Consider the following 13,736-nt stretch of genomic DNA (forward strand, 5'->3'; position numbering starts at 1 on the left):
AAGTAGTCAATATTCTGCAGACTAGCATGAAAGCATTCACATAGCAAGTTATTTTTTACTTCTGACTGGTGACCAATTATTTAGCCAAGCTGACTGTCTGAAAATACATCCACGGTACAATGCTACTTTTTTTTTTATAATTTTATCTTATTATGGTCAATTACTTCTTATTTACTGTCTGAAATACTATGTAGACCACACCTGAAACTTTTTGTTCAGAGGATTTTTATTGTTGTACAAAGGACCGTAAGGAAGCAAAACAAAAATAAAAAGCTATAGAGATTACAAACAGACTCAAACAGTATAAAATAGAACAAACACAAAAGCTGACTATGATCATCTGAAAAGAAATGCTGTAATGCAAACATGAATGGGGCACATCCATACAAATGGAAATATCTAAAATAATACATACTTTAAATGAATGTGCATAGATAGCAGATCAAATAAAGCTGAATGTTTAGATTTCTATTCAGCTCTTTAACTGACTAGGCAAATACATATTAAAGATTTTATAAAAGCAAGCCTGTTACTGTAATGGTTTCTGAGACAAAGCTTCTAGAATAAGATGTAGAGTTTGATGTTCTTTACAGGACTAGTACAGGTGTTCAGCTAGAAAACAAAGGTTCATTACAATGTTCTGTTCACATATCTCTGGCATTTACGAAATGAAATGTAAATGAGAGGGAAAATAACATTACAGAGTTTTCTTTATTTGACACTATTCCCAAGTGCTAAATATGGTAAGACAGATTTGTCTAAAATGCTGGCAGCTGATATGGACTGTGTTTATTTACTCCTCTGTTAAATACCTAGGAATCATTAAGCACAGCATAAGTGACACTCTTTAAGAAAGGCCCTAGAACACTGGCCTGATTAAGTAGTTAGTTTACAAATGCCAACTAGAATAGTTATTGAATTAATTTAAACATATTTTTATATGTGCTTTTTACCCTGGCACTTGCTGACCACCAGCCCTTCTCTGCTTCTGATGATGTGATGATGCATGCCTCCAACACCCCATGGGGGTTCCACAATCTCCACTAGAAGTCAGGCTAGTGGTGCCTCACTTTGGGGTAATCCTAGGTCAGTGGTGATGGTCATGGTGGCAGGCTGCCATTATCCAGGCAGACATTGTCAACAGAAAGAGTTTTTCCCCAGAATATTTGCTGATTCCATTGACATCCTTAAATCAGCAGAGTTCCCCAGTGCTGCCCTATCATATATGCCCACTCCTATGTGTCTGCCTAATGGCTGTTACTGTGCTGTGCAGACCTTAGTGATCCAACAGCTGGATGTCTCTACTAGAAGTCATGCATTGAACCAGACAGCTTTCTTCACTCTAGGGTAGGTGAACCAGAATTTAGCACTCACTCTCAGTCTCTGTCACTGGCTCCTCCAGTGCTCATATTGTTAATCAGTGCAGCATTACCTGGGTCATGCTCAGGGCTACATCTCTGTGCACCACATATCCGACTATTAAAACAAATGTTTCACAAGCAAAATCCATTTCTACTGAATCTGGTCAAATGACTGAGGAGAGAGGAAATTCATATATAAAATACATACGTATCTCTTCATTCTAGATGATTGCATTCCAGTTAGCTCAGATTTTACAAAAAGGACGACAACTGGCAGTTAATATAATAAAGTGAGTGACAGCAGCAGACACTGCTGCCAATAGGCAGCTTACATTTTTTTCTCTCTCTTTTTTTTTTTTTAAATAAGTATTAAATAGCAAGCTGGTGAAGGAGCCAAATGGACAGGGCCACAAAAAGGTATTCTGACAGCTGGACTTAAAGTAGTAATACTGAAAGACTGAGAGGCCAAGCTGTAAAAAAGAGCATGGAATTATAGTTAAGTAATCAACCCGGTTTGCTGGTTGGTTTCCAATGGAGAATGCAGCTTGTGTATATCTTCAACAGCTGTAAATATGAACCCTAGCTGCCTCACCGAAGCTTACCAGTGCCCATAAACTACTTTTTTTTGAACCCACAAAAACATTTCTATCTTCATAAGCCACCTGCTTGTACATCTTAATTTCAGGATGACAAGTAGTGGTGGCACTATTTCTTGATGAAAGACAAGAGGATCTTATGCATAAACGTCTTATGAGTTAATACTGGTCAGTGGTCACAGGCAAGAGTGCTGAATATGTGTAGACTTTGCAGGATTCTACAGCTTATTATTTTAAAGGTCACATGATGTCAGTTAATGGCACATACCATCTTTAAGGATAATAGCTGGTGTTTATTTATTTATGTATTTAGTTATTCATTGCTTTTGCCCCAGATAATAAGCCCTCTAGCAGAATATTAATTGCATACTTTTTTGTTAGCTCTGAACCCATTCTGTGCATAACACATTTTGGGAGAAACATTTTGACATGGCATAACCATCTTCAAAGTAGGAAAGATGCCAGTCAGATAGAAAGTCAAATATTATAAAACAGCAATGAAACTATGCATTTCTTTAGCAAGATAAATGTTCTACATTGTACATTTAATCCATAGACAATAGTATGGCAGCCCCAGTCATACCTCTCAACATTCTCAGTGCAAGAATTCTGGACATAGTCAAAAAGGGAGGCGGGGGAGTCCTAAACTCATGGACAGATTTTAAATGTTACACCAATCCACATACCTCTCAACCTCTGAACAAAGCCATGCAAAAAAGTGGGACAAAGCCCCCAAAATAGGAAAAATTTTCAAATATTGCTCTTACAAACTTAAAAAGCTGATAGAATTGCAGTTTTTGTACTAGCATGAATTTTCTGAAGGGTATGAAGTCTGAAATTCAAACATCTGTCATTGTTTTCTAACTTCATTTAAAATGATTTGCCACTAGTTTCTAAGTTTATAGGAGCAATATTTAAATTATGTCCCTATTTTCAGGCCTTTGTCCTTCAATTCGTTCTGGCTTTTTCCAGATTTCTTGGACTGAGAGGTTGAGAGGTAAACAAAGCACAGAAATTAAATTAAATGCCTACGGTAATCCAACCTGATTAGCATGTGACAACATTTGGAAGCCACAGCCCACAATGTGGGAAGCAATGCCATAGCTTATAGAATTTAATGAATATTACCTAGTGCTATGTAATTCTGTTCAGTAAGCTCTTCAAGTAGGCATTAAGGTGTGAACCTTAAAATAGCAGCACACTAAATCAGAAGGGTTCTAGCAGCTTCCTTAGATATGTACATAATTAGAAATAAGTAGCTATGGAAGTTTCACAGTGTTAATTTCTGTTTGATATAGATTTCCTGGAAGCATAATATGTGATATGTTTCAACACAATGACTTTATTAGAATGGAGCATCCGCCTTCATGAAGTACTGTATTTCAATTTATTTACATTTATTATGTTCTTTTAGCTGCTGCTCTAAATAACTAGCACAATGTTCTTGGAAACAGGGTTACTATCTCTTGAAGCTGGTATATACTTGCTGGTTAGTTCTCTATGGAAATTATTACATTCTTTATACATTTAATATCAGTACTGATACAGATATAGTAAAACCTGAAAATAATCATTTAACAATGGACTGTGCCATCCAGGCTGAACTCTTTCTAGACATTGTTGGAAATTACTCACCATTCACTTAAATTGTTTAAAATGATATCTGGCAATGTAACATTATGGCCGCCCTTCAGACTACAAAGTCACTTCCATCAATGTTGTGATAGAAATGCTGTTATACAGTGTGAACAAGTGAACTTCAGGATGTTTGAAGAATACTGGCAGTGATAAGGTGTGGGAGGATTTATAATATAAAAGAATCTCCTCTTTAAATAAATGTGGTAGATGCTATTGTTATATCCCATGCTAACATGCTTGGGTCTAAGGGAAGGTACATAACACGCAACATATGATATGAAGATGCAGCTATATGCCAGTGCCAAGAAAAATGTCATGATTTCAGGGTTTCTGTTAAGATTTTTAAATAGCAACATGATGGAAAAGGAAAGGCATAAGTATTCTAAATGGCACAATATTCATTACATTGCATATCCCTTTACTGCCAAAATTAAATGCAACACCAGACCGCACCATGGAAAGTCCCATTGTGAAAGAAGCAAATAAGGATGCATATTGATGATGCTAGGAAAATATAGCAATGAATGATGATAACAAAGTATCATAAAAATGCAGGCGAAAAATGAGGTTATAATAAACAGAAAAAAATGAAGAAAGATGTCCAGAAGTTAAAATACAAAAATCAATATAGTATAACATAAAGTTAGCAAGAACATGCTTCATTATTTAAAAGAAAAGTCATATCTGCTGCATTCTCAGACTTCTGCAAAGGACATAATCAGGTCTAGGACACAAGTGAATGTAGTGAAAGTGTCTATTCAGTGGGTGAGGTCTCCAAATCACTTGCTAAAATGAAGACTCTAAAGCATGGTGCAATCATATATTAATGAACTTGAGAGTTCTGGTGAGTGCAAGGGTAAAGGAGGTCATGTTTTTAACCTGATCCCTCTCTCAACCATTAATTAGGAACTTCTCCATAAGACAAACCGAATTTTTGCCTGATTTCTGAACAAGACTTCATTGTTTACTTGTTCTGATTAATACCTGAAAGTAAATGCAAAGAAAAAGGACAAAAATCCTGCACAAAAAATATGCCACAGTCCAGAAACTTGTCACAAGGTGTAGCTTCCCATCCAGTCAGCCTAGACAGTCACACGTTTTACTGGCTTCTTGAAGCAGGAATTTCATGGAAGCCTTGCATGGGAAACATAACTGGCTTTTGATAAATTACAAAAGCTTAATTCTACATTGACTATATCCAGAAATCAATAACAGGATTTAAGGCTTGGACACAGTAATGCATTTCCATTCTGACCAACTATTACAGCTCATCCAGACCCCGCAGCTTTGAAAGCAGTGGCATGAGGTGCTGGAAACATGAATGGAGTTGCAGGAGCCTAAGGCAATAGACAGGAACGACTGCAAGAGGAAGAAGAACAAACATTTCCAGGCATCCCTGAAAAAGACACTAATGACTCGATTTCTTTTATGCAGAAAAGGATAACCAAATGGGTCAAGATTCCAGCTGAGGGATGCAAAAAGTGATTAAGTACATTACATACAATACTGATTGCTGGGAGAGTTAGAGTACCTGAAAAGCAGAGTTTATACTGGAAGTTAAAAGTGCACCTAGACTGGAAAGTTTGCACTTATGTTTCAGGATTCCAGATATGTCATGTGCTCTAGAAAATTTCACTTTTTTTGGATGGCAATTCCAGTTTAAATACTTCTACACCCCCTTCTGGTTGTCTAGGATGCTTCCAGTGCTTTTTTCAATGTGCTATAATGGAGGGTTTATGGGAGAAATAAGCATATATCTTTATGAATGTCTGGTCCTTGACTTGTTTAAGTAGAAGTTACAAATTATTTATGAAATGTTGTGGCCAAATTTGATTTCACTTACTCCTGTTTCTGCTAGTATTAGTAGAAAGAAAATTTCCAAGCAGTGTTAGTAGGCATTCACTATCTATCTTGCAATTTTTTAAGAAATGCTTTACACAAAGTGGAAACAGAAGTCTCCACCTACTAAGTTAATACTTTTGATGAAGGATACATCAGATCTGAAGTTGATCATAATGGATCCTAAAATTAAAGGAAAACCTATTGATATTTGAAGGATTTGAGCAACACAAATCATTGACTGGCAAACAGATCTCCTTCTAGGGTAAAGTTTTATCACAGCTGCTTGTTCAGGAATATGTATTGTAATGGCAACTCCACCTCAGTTGAGCTGTTACCTTAATTACTCAGTCTGCATGGAATTATCTGAAATTCAGAGCCATTTCTGCATCATTTAATCTGCATTTATGTATCTTTCAAAATGATTAGGCATTTACTGGACTTGTACTCCTTTTTCGTTAACTGCCCATGTACTTATTACTGACATGGTTATTTTAAACTACACTGTTTGGTTATGCTAGCATTATTAATAAATGTGTTTATTAAAAGATAGAAGTAAGGGGTCTGCAATAGCTGCAATACCTTCATGAATGTGACCCAGTGATTATAAAATAAATCTTATTTTTTTCATTGCTATTTAGCCCATGCCACAACACACAAAAAGGAGTTAATCAAGGCACTTGGGGGAGGGCTTTCTGAATGTAACCAACCAGAAATAGCCAGGATTACAAATAAGGAGGTTCCAAAATTAAATACACCCCCTAAAGGGCCCATCTCTATACCAGAAGAATGCAAAGTTCCTGTAATCACGGCTGCACAGGTAAAAAACACACTCTCCAAAAACAAGAACACAGCATCCATGGGAACTGATAACATCCCAGGCTGCATTCTACACAAACTATAGAATGAACTGGCACCCCACCTAAGCACCATGTTCAGTCATAGCCTCACCTCAGGCTTTGTGCCCACTGAATGGTGCACAGCAATGGCTATCCAACTCCACAAAGGGGGAGCCACCACGGCCCCAGGGAACTACCGCCCCCATTAGCCTAACGAACCTGGTCTGCAAGGCCATGGAATGTATCATCATGGAACTTATAAACAAAGACATTGGTAATCTCCAAACTCTGGACCCCACACAGTTTGGGTTTGTAAAAGGCAGATCATGTCTCCTAAACCTGATAGGCTTCTTTGAAACAGTTACCAAAGACGTAGACGAGGGTAAGGTGGTTCACACAGCCTATCTAGATCTTGCCAAGGCTTTTGACACCATCCCCCACTCTGGAATTATAGACAAACTCACTAAAGTAGGTATAAATCTCTATGTCACAAGATGGGTTGCCAACTAGCTCACTGACAGAACCCACACTGTAAAAGTAGCAGACTCCAAATCGACTTCAGACCAGTGACAAGTGGAGTACCACAGGATTCAGTCCTGGGTCCTCTCCTGTTTGCTATCTACTTTTCTGAAGTACAGGCTAACACAGAAGGTCTTTGGCTGATGAAGTTCGCAGATGACTGCAAACTAGGAGCCATAATCGAAACTCCTAATGATGTGGACATCCTACAAAAGGGCCTCACTGAGACAGATGCCTGGTGTGAAAGGCATGGCCTCAAGCTCAATGCCAAAAAGTGCATTGTCATCCCCTTTGGTAAAAACTCAGTACCCATGAACTACCACATAGTGGGTAGTTACTTAACTACGAAAGTGTGATAAGAGACCTTGAGACACAGCAGTAGTCTCTCCTCTCCTAATCACATGGGCACAACCTCACAAGACATCTACAACAACTGAAAGGCCACAGAAATACCCACAAATTGTCAAACCCAGAGCTGTTGGACATGCTCCACTTAAGAATTCCCAATCCTCCAGGTTACACACACGCTAGGCACACCTAAACCCTTGTCACCAATACACACAACATGCTGGGAGGATATATTCCCCTCCCAGAGACCTCCCATACTCTGGACAAAACTACCCTATATATATCAAAAAAGCTTCTCAACACTCTCCTCAAAAAAAAATCTTGATTATTTCAACTACTCTACCATTAACTGGGAAAACTACTCATCTCCAAAGCTAGTTATGAAAACAAAATCACCACTGACTCTAAAGACAACCACAAAGCATTCTATAGCTATGTCAAGAATCTCATCAATGGCAACAGATCTGCTCTGAGTGAGTTGCGCACAAGCACAAATATACAGAAATATACAGATATTGCAACCAACACACAGGGGCAGGTAGGGGTGCTAATCATCCCCTAAAGGCCCATCTCTATACCAGAAGAAATGCAAGTTCCTGTAATCATGGCTCCAAGAACACAGCATCCATGGGACCTGATGACATCCCAGGCTGGGTTCTACATGAACTACATAATGAACTGGCACCCCCCCCAAGTACCATGTTCAATCATCATAGCTCTCACTCAGGCTATGTGCCCACCACTGAATGGCACACGAGACAGCCCATTAGCCTAATGAGCCTGGTCTGCAAGGCTATGGAGCATATCATCATGGAACTTATAAACAATGACATTGGTAATCTCCAAACTCAGGACCCACCCCAGTTCGGTTTGAAAAAAAGGCAGTGTCTCCTAAACCTGATATAGACTTCTTGAAGCAGTCACCAAAGACGAGACGTAAGATGAGGATAATGGTTCACACAGCATATCTAATCTAGGCTTTGACACCACCCCCACCACACCACTCCCCACTCTGGAATTATAAACTAGGTATAAATCCCTGGTATATCCATATGTCACAAGATGGGCTCAATGACAGGTGCATTGTCATTCCTTTTGGTAAAAACTCAGTACCCATGAACTACCACATAGGTGGTAGTCTACTTAACACCGAAAGTGTGATAAGAGACCGTGGGACACAGGTGGACAGTAGTCTCTCCTTTGATAATCACATCATCACAGTAGTCAGGAAATCCTTCTATGTGGCACACCTCATCACAAAAGGTTTCTCATCCAGGAAAAAAAGAGGTTATTGTTCCCCTCTACTCATCACTCATTAGACCCATTATAGAGTACAATGCCCCTTTTGGTATGTACCTCACAAGACATCTACAGCAACTGGAAAGGCCACAGAAATACCTCACAAAGAGGATTACCAGCCTCAAAGAGATGCCCTATGCAGACCGTCTCAAAAAACTGCAGCTTTACTCCGTTGCATATCGCCTACTCAGAAGCGATCTCTGCCTAACACACAAAGCTATGTCAAACCCAGAGCTTTTAGATATGCTCCACTTAAAGAAATCCCAATCCCTGTGAGCTACACGCTCTAGGGACCTAAACCTCATCACCACAATAAACAGAACATGCTGGAGGGATAGATTCCTGTCACAGAGACTTCCCATACTCTGGAACAAACTACCTATCTATTTCAAACAAAGCTCGGCATTAGCACTGTTCAAGAAAAATCTTGATGATTGGATGGGAGATAGGAAATTCACCCCGGGGATCACTTCTGTGTTTCTGCTCAACAGTGGCACAGGAAAATAATTTTCTTGGGTGGCGAAAGCCAGGGTACTTTTGGCTAGGCTTATATAGGCCCTAGGACCAATAGCCTAGTACCTACCTATGAACCTATGAAATTCACCCCATGGATCACCTCTATGGCTCTGCTCGACAGGGGCACAGGAAAATCATTTTCTTGGGTGGCGAAAGCCAGGGTACCTTTTTGGCTAGGCTTATATAGACCCTAGGGCCAATAGCCAAGTACCTACCTATGAACTTATGAACAAAATGCACAAATTAGAATATGCTTAAAAACTCTATCACTCCTTATTACTTCAGTAACAGTATTCACATGCACCTTAAACCAAGGACATCATCAGTTGGAAAATCTCATGTGAATAATTTTAGTAAACTATGAAAGTATAAAAAGTAAAGTATTATAGTATGGTACAGTTCAGTATGTTTTTCCATTTTGGAATTTGGTGACATTGCCAACACAAATAGCTTCAAAAAGGCTTTAAAGGACACTCTCCTAAACTCATGGATCTGTTCTTGCTATGACCCATCATAACCCCACCCCCTATATTGTCTTTCACCCTGTTCCCCCTATCTCCTTTGCTATTTCTCTTCCCGTCATATACTCTGTATTGTGTAACAACACTTTACATTTGCCTGTTTAATGACACCATATTTTAATGCCTGTCTGTATATTTCAATACTACAATGTGATCTAATTTGTGTTTCCTTAAATTTAACACTATTTTTATCTTAAACTTTCATAACTAAGTGATGTCACAGTTTGTGTTTAGTGTATCTATTTTATGAATATTTTTCATTATCTGGAGCTTTTATAACTGCCTGTCACAGTTTATGTTTAATGTGCATATTTTTACAAATATTGTTTATTATCTGGAGCTTTTCTCTTCGGGCCTCCGCTGAAAATGGGCTCTATCTCAGTCAGAAAACCCAGTTAACAAACGTCAAATAAACTAAACAAATTGTTTGAATAAAATAATGATGGCAATAGGTAGCTATACATTTATTTAATAAAAACATGCCTTTCCACATTGCAGAAAGATTTGCCAAAAGATTTTTCTTACTATTCATCTGAACTACCACCAAAGCAAAAAGATGCGTCATCTGAACTCACAGCTAAGGTGTGTAACCCTCCACCCACCACTACCACCCCCATTAGAAATGAAATATGAGGATTCAAAGATGGCTGCCATTCTGTAAGCACTGTTAATCTACAGCTCTCCAAATACTCAGAGGAAAACTTAACCCAGAGGTTATATTACGACTTATTTAACAATACGTTTTTGAAATAACAACTCTAATTATTGTCCAGAATCACAGAAGGGGTGAACAAACCGGAAAAATCAACAAATCTAGCAGGATTACAACAGAATACCTGAAACTGAAGTGAGTCTCAAACAAAGAAGCCATATGCTCAGGAAAATCTGTTCATCTACACTTATAAATATATCAAGAATCTCTACTTGTACAAATGTCAAAAGAAGATAAAAACATGGACACAACAACAACAAAAACTAAACTTTCTGAGCTTCTATCTCCTGAGAAGGATTTAATTTCGAAAAGACAGAAAATCACAAAACAACAAGAATCTCTAAAACCAGGGAATAAAAATAAACCAGATCAACTGGCAAACATGGACGATATTAAAGCAGCATTAATACCTATACAAGAAGCTATAAAAGAATTATCTAATCAAGTCCAATCCTTTGGAACTTCCTTTAGCCAAATACTGGAAAGAATGGATAATTCTGAAGCTAAAATCACTGAGAACGAAGACAAAATAGCCCTGCTGACCAAAAAAGCTGATTCACACGAAGCAGATATTCAAGCTATGCAAGCTAAAATTATTGATCTGGAGTCAAGATCCAGAAGAAATAATATAATTATCAGGGGAATGCCGGAAAGTATTCAATATAATGAACTAATCCCATCTATCATACAAATATTTACAACGTTATTCAATGACCCTAAAGATGCTCATCAAATAACAATAGAGAGAGCCCACAGAGCCCTGAGGGAATCTCAAGCATCAAATATCCCAAGACCTGTATATGTCAAAATTCTCAACTTCCAAGATGCTAACAAAATACTAGTAACTGCAAAGAAACAGGGGGGCTCATTTATGTGGAACAATATCAGAATTTCCCTGGCCCAAGACTTGCCCCTTCAAATTAGGCAAGTCAGACAACTTTTAGCTCCTTACTGCAAGTTTCTGATTGAAAAGCAGCTAAAATTCCAGATGAAGTATCCAAACTCATTAATATTCTCGGCTGATGGGATTAAATATTCAGTCACAAATAAAAATGAAGCAAAATCTACCTTTATGAAGGTCTATAAAAATGAAGCAAAATCTACCTTTATGAAGGTCTTTAAAAGCATTCCTCCTTCAGAGAAATAATGCCAAGTTCTGATGTGGTCTGCGAGACCTCCGGGGTCCGTTCCAGCATCTACTGCCAGCCGAGGTTGTCCTTTCTGTAAATTTGTTGTTTTTCTTGATCTAGGCCGTATTTTAGGGCTGGTGCGTCCTTTTTTTTTTATTATCTCTAAGCTCCGAGACCGACAACTGGAAGTCTACAGCCTCCACGTCATCCAATTTTCCCACGAGAGGAACTGAGAGTGGTTCTGATGCCTCGGAAGTCCTGTTTGTGAGGTGGCACATCCGGAAGTCCGTTTGGTATATGGGTCCCCCATCGCGAAACTAAGCAATCGGCTTAGCTGGTCAGAAATCCGAAGGAAAATTTATATTATCTGTTTCAAAGAAAGAAAGACAAACGAAGTAACTGTACTGCCACAAATGCACCAAACACATGTTCTGTAATGTAAATAAGCATTAACATTGTCCCACTAATATCTAGTAAGGTGTTTAAACTGATGATATAGTTAAGTATATACAGTCATAATTTAGTTTTTGTGAGTCTGTAATAGGTTGTTAGACTAACTGATAGGGAACTAATCTATAGTAAGGCAACAAGTTACACCTACACAATACAACTAGAATAGATTTTCACTACAGTTAATTATGTTTAATTTAACTTATATGCATTACAATTTACCATGCAATTCAAGTCAAGTCAAAAAAGTCAAGTCAAAATTTATTTATATAGCACCTTACAGACAATAAATGCCACCAAAGTGCTTTACAAAACAATAATCAAAAGCAATAAATAACATATAACATAAAAATTAACTAAAAGTAACAAATAACATAAAACAAAACAACATTAAAAATCATTTCACCTCATTAAAGGCCAATTCATAAAAATAAGTTTTAAGATTTTGCTTAAAAATTGTCACAGAAGAAGACTGGTATAATGGAAGCTCATTCCAAAGTTTTAAGCTCTATCACCCCTCATCTTTAGTTGTGGGGAACCACAAGTAGGGACATATCTTCTGAGAACATAAGCATGGAGCATATCTGCCAAATATACCGCTAAACCATTTAAAGCTTTAAAGGCCAATAACAAAATTTTAAAAGAAAAAACAGGTAACCAATGCAATGCTGCCAATACAGGCATTACATGGTCAAACTTTCGTTTGCCCTCCAAGAATTTCCCAGCAGCATTTTGAACAAGCTGCAAATGGGCTAAAGCACCTTGACTCACTCCAAATAGAATAGAATTACAATAATCAAGGTGTGAAGTTATAAATGCATGTACAACAACTTCCAAATAACCTTTAGACAAAATGGTTTTACCTTAATTGATAAAAGAGGATGACACCACCCGTTTATATGTCCCTAAAGCAAAGATCTTTATCCATCTTCACTCCCAGATTTACAACAGAATCCTTCAGATAAGAAGTTAATACACCACAGTCCACCATAGAAAAATCAGCATGACGACTAGGACTAAAAAGTACTACTTCTGTCTTCCCTTCATTCAAACTCAAAAAAATTTCTGCCATCCATAGCTTAACCTCACACAAACAATCCAACACCTTTGAAATTGAGCAACCATCAGCCTCATCCAGAGGTAAATACAATTGACAATCATCAGCATATAAATGAAAATCAATACCATATTTACGCATTATATCACCCAAAGGCAAAATATACACAGAAAACAATAAAGGTCCCAATATTGAACCTGAACACCCCAAGGAAGATGAACAAAATTACATGTAAATCTGAACACACACCATTCTATCTAGCAGGTAAGATCGAAACCAGTTTAAAGCCAAACCTGTAATACCCACATAATGCTCAAGACGATACAGCAATATTTCATGATCTACTGTATCAAAAGCAGCTGTTAAATCTAACAAAACAAGCAGCACAAATTTTCCACTATCAGTGATAAGAAAAACATCATTTAAAACCTTTAGCAAAGCTGTCTCAGTACTATGCATAGGTTTAAAACCAGACTGAAAATTTTCCAAAAAATTATTTTTATTCAGGAAATCTAACAATTGGCCATAGACACACCTCTCCATCACTTTACTTAAAAAAGGAAGCTTAGAGATTGGCCTAAAATTAGACAATACAGATGCATCAAGCCCAGGAATGATTGCTCTTTTAAAGTCAGCAGGCACAGCCCCGGAAACCAAACTGGTATTAATTATTTCCAACAAAACCGAAGCTACTGTTGGAAACACATCCATCAAAACTCTTGGAGGTAAAATATCCTCAGGAGAACCACTAAGCTTAACTTCAGACATTAATTTGGTTAAATCAGCCAAAGTTATTGGCTAAAAAACACACAACTTCTCTGAAACGGACAAAAAAGTATCCGGCAGAGAGCATACAGATACAACTAATCTCAACCTCAAAACCTTGTCCAAAAAAAATTTTAAAACCTCAT

Source organism: Protopterus annectens, chromosome 13.part0, assembly GCF_019279795.1.
Source record: "Protopterus annectens isolate FY-2018-M chromosome 13.part0, PAN1.0, whole genome shotgun sequence".
Classification (NCBI taxonomy): domain Eukaryota; kingdom Metazoa; phylum Chordata; order Ceratodontiformes; family Protopteridae; genus Protopterus; species Protopterus annectens.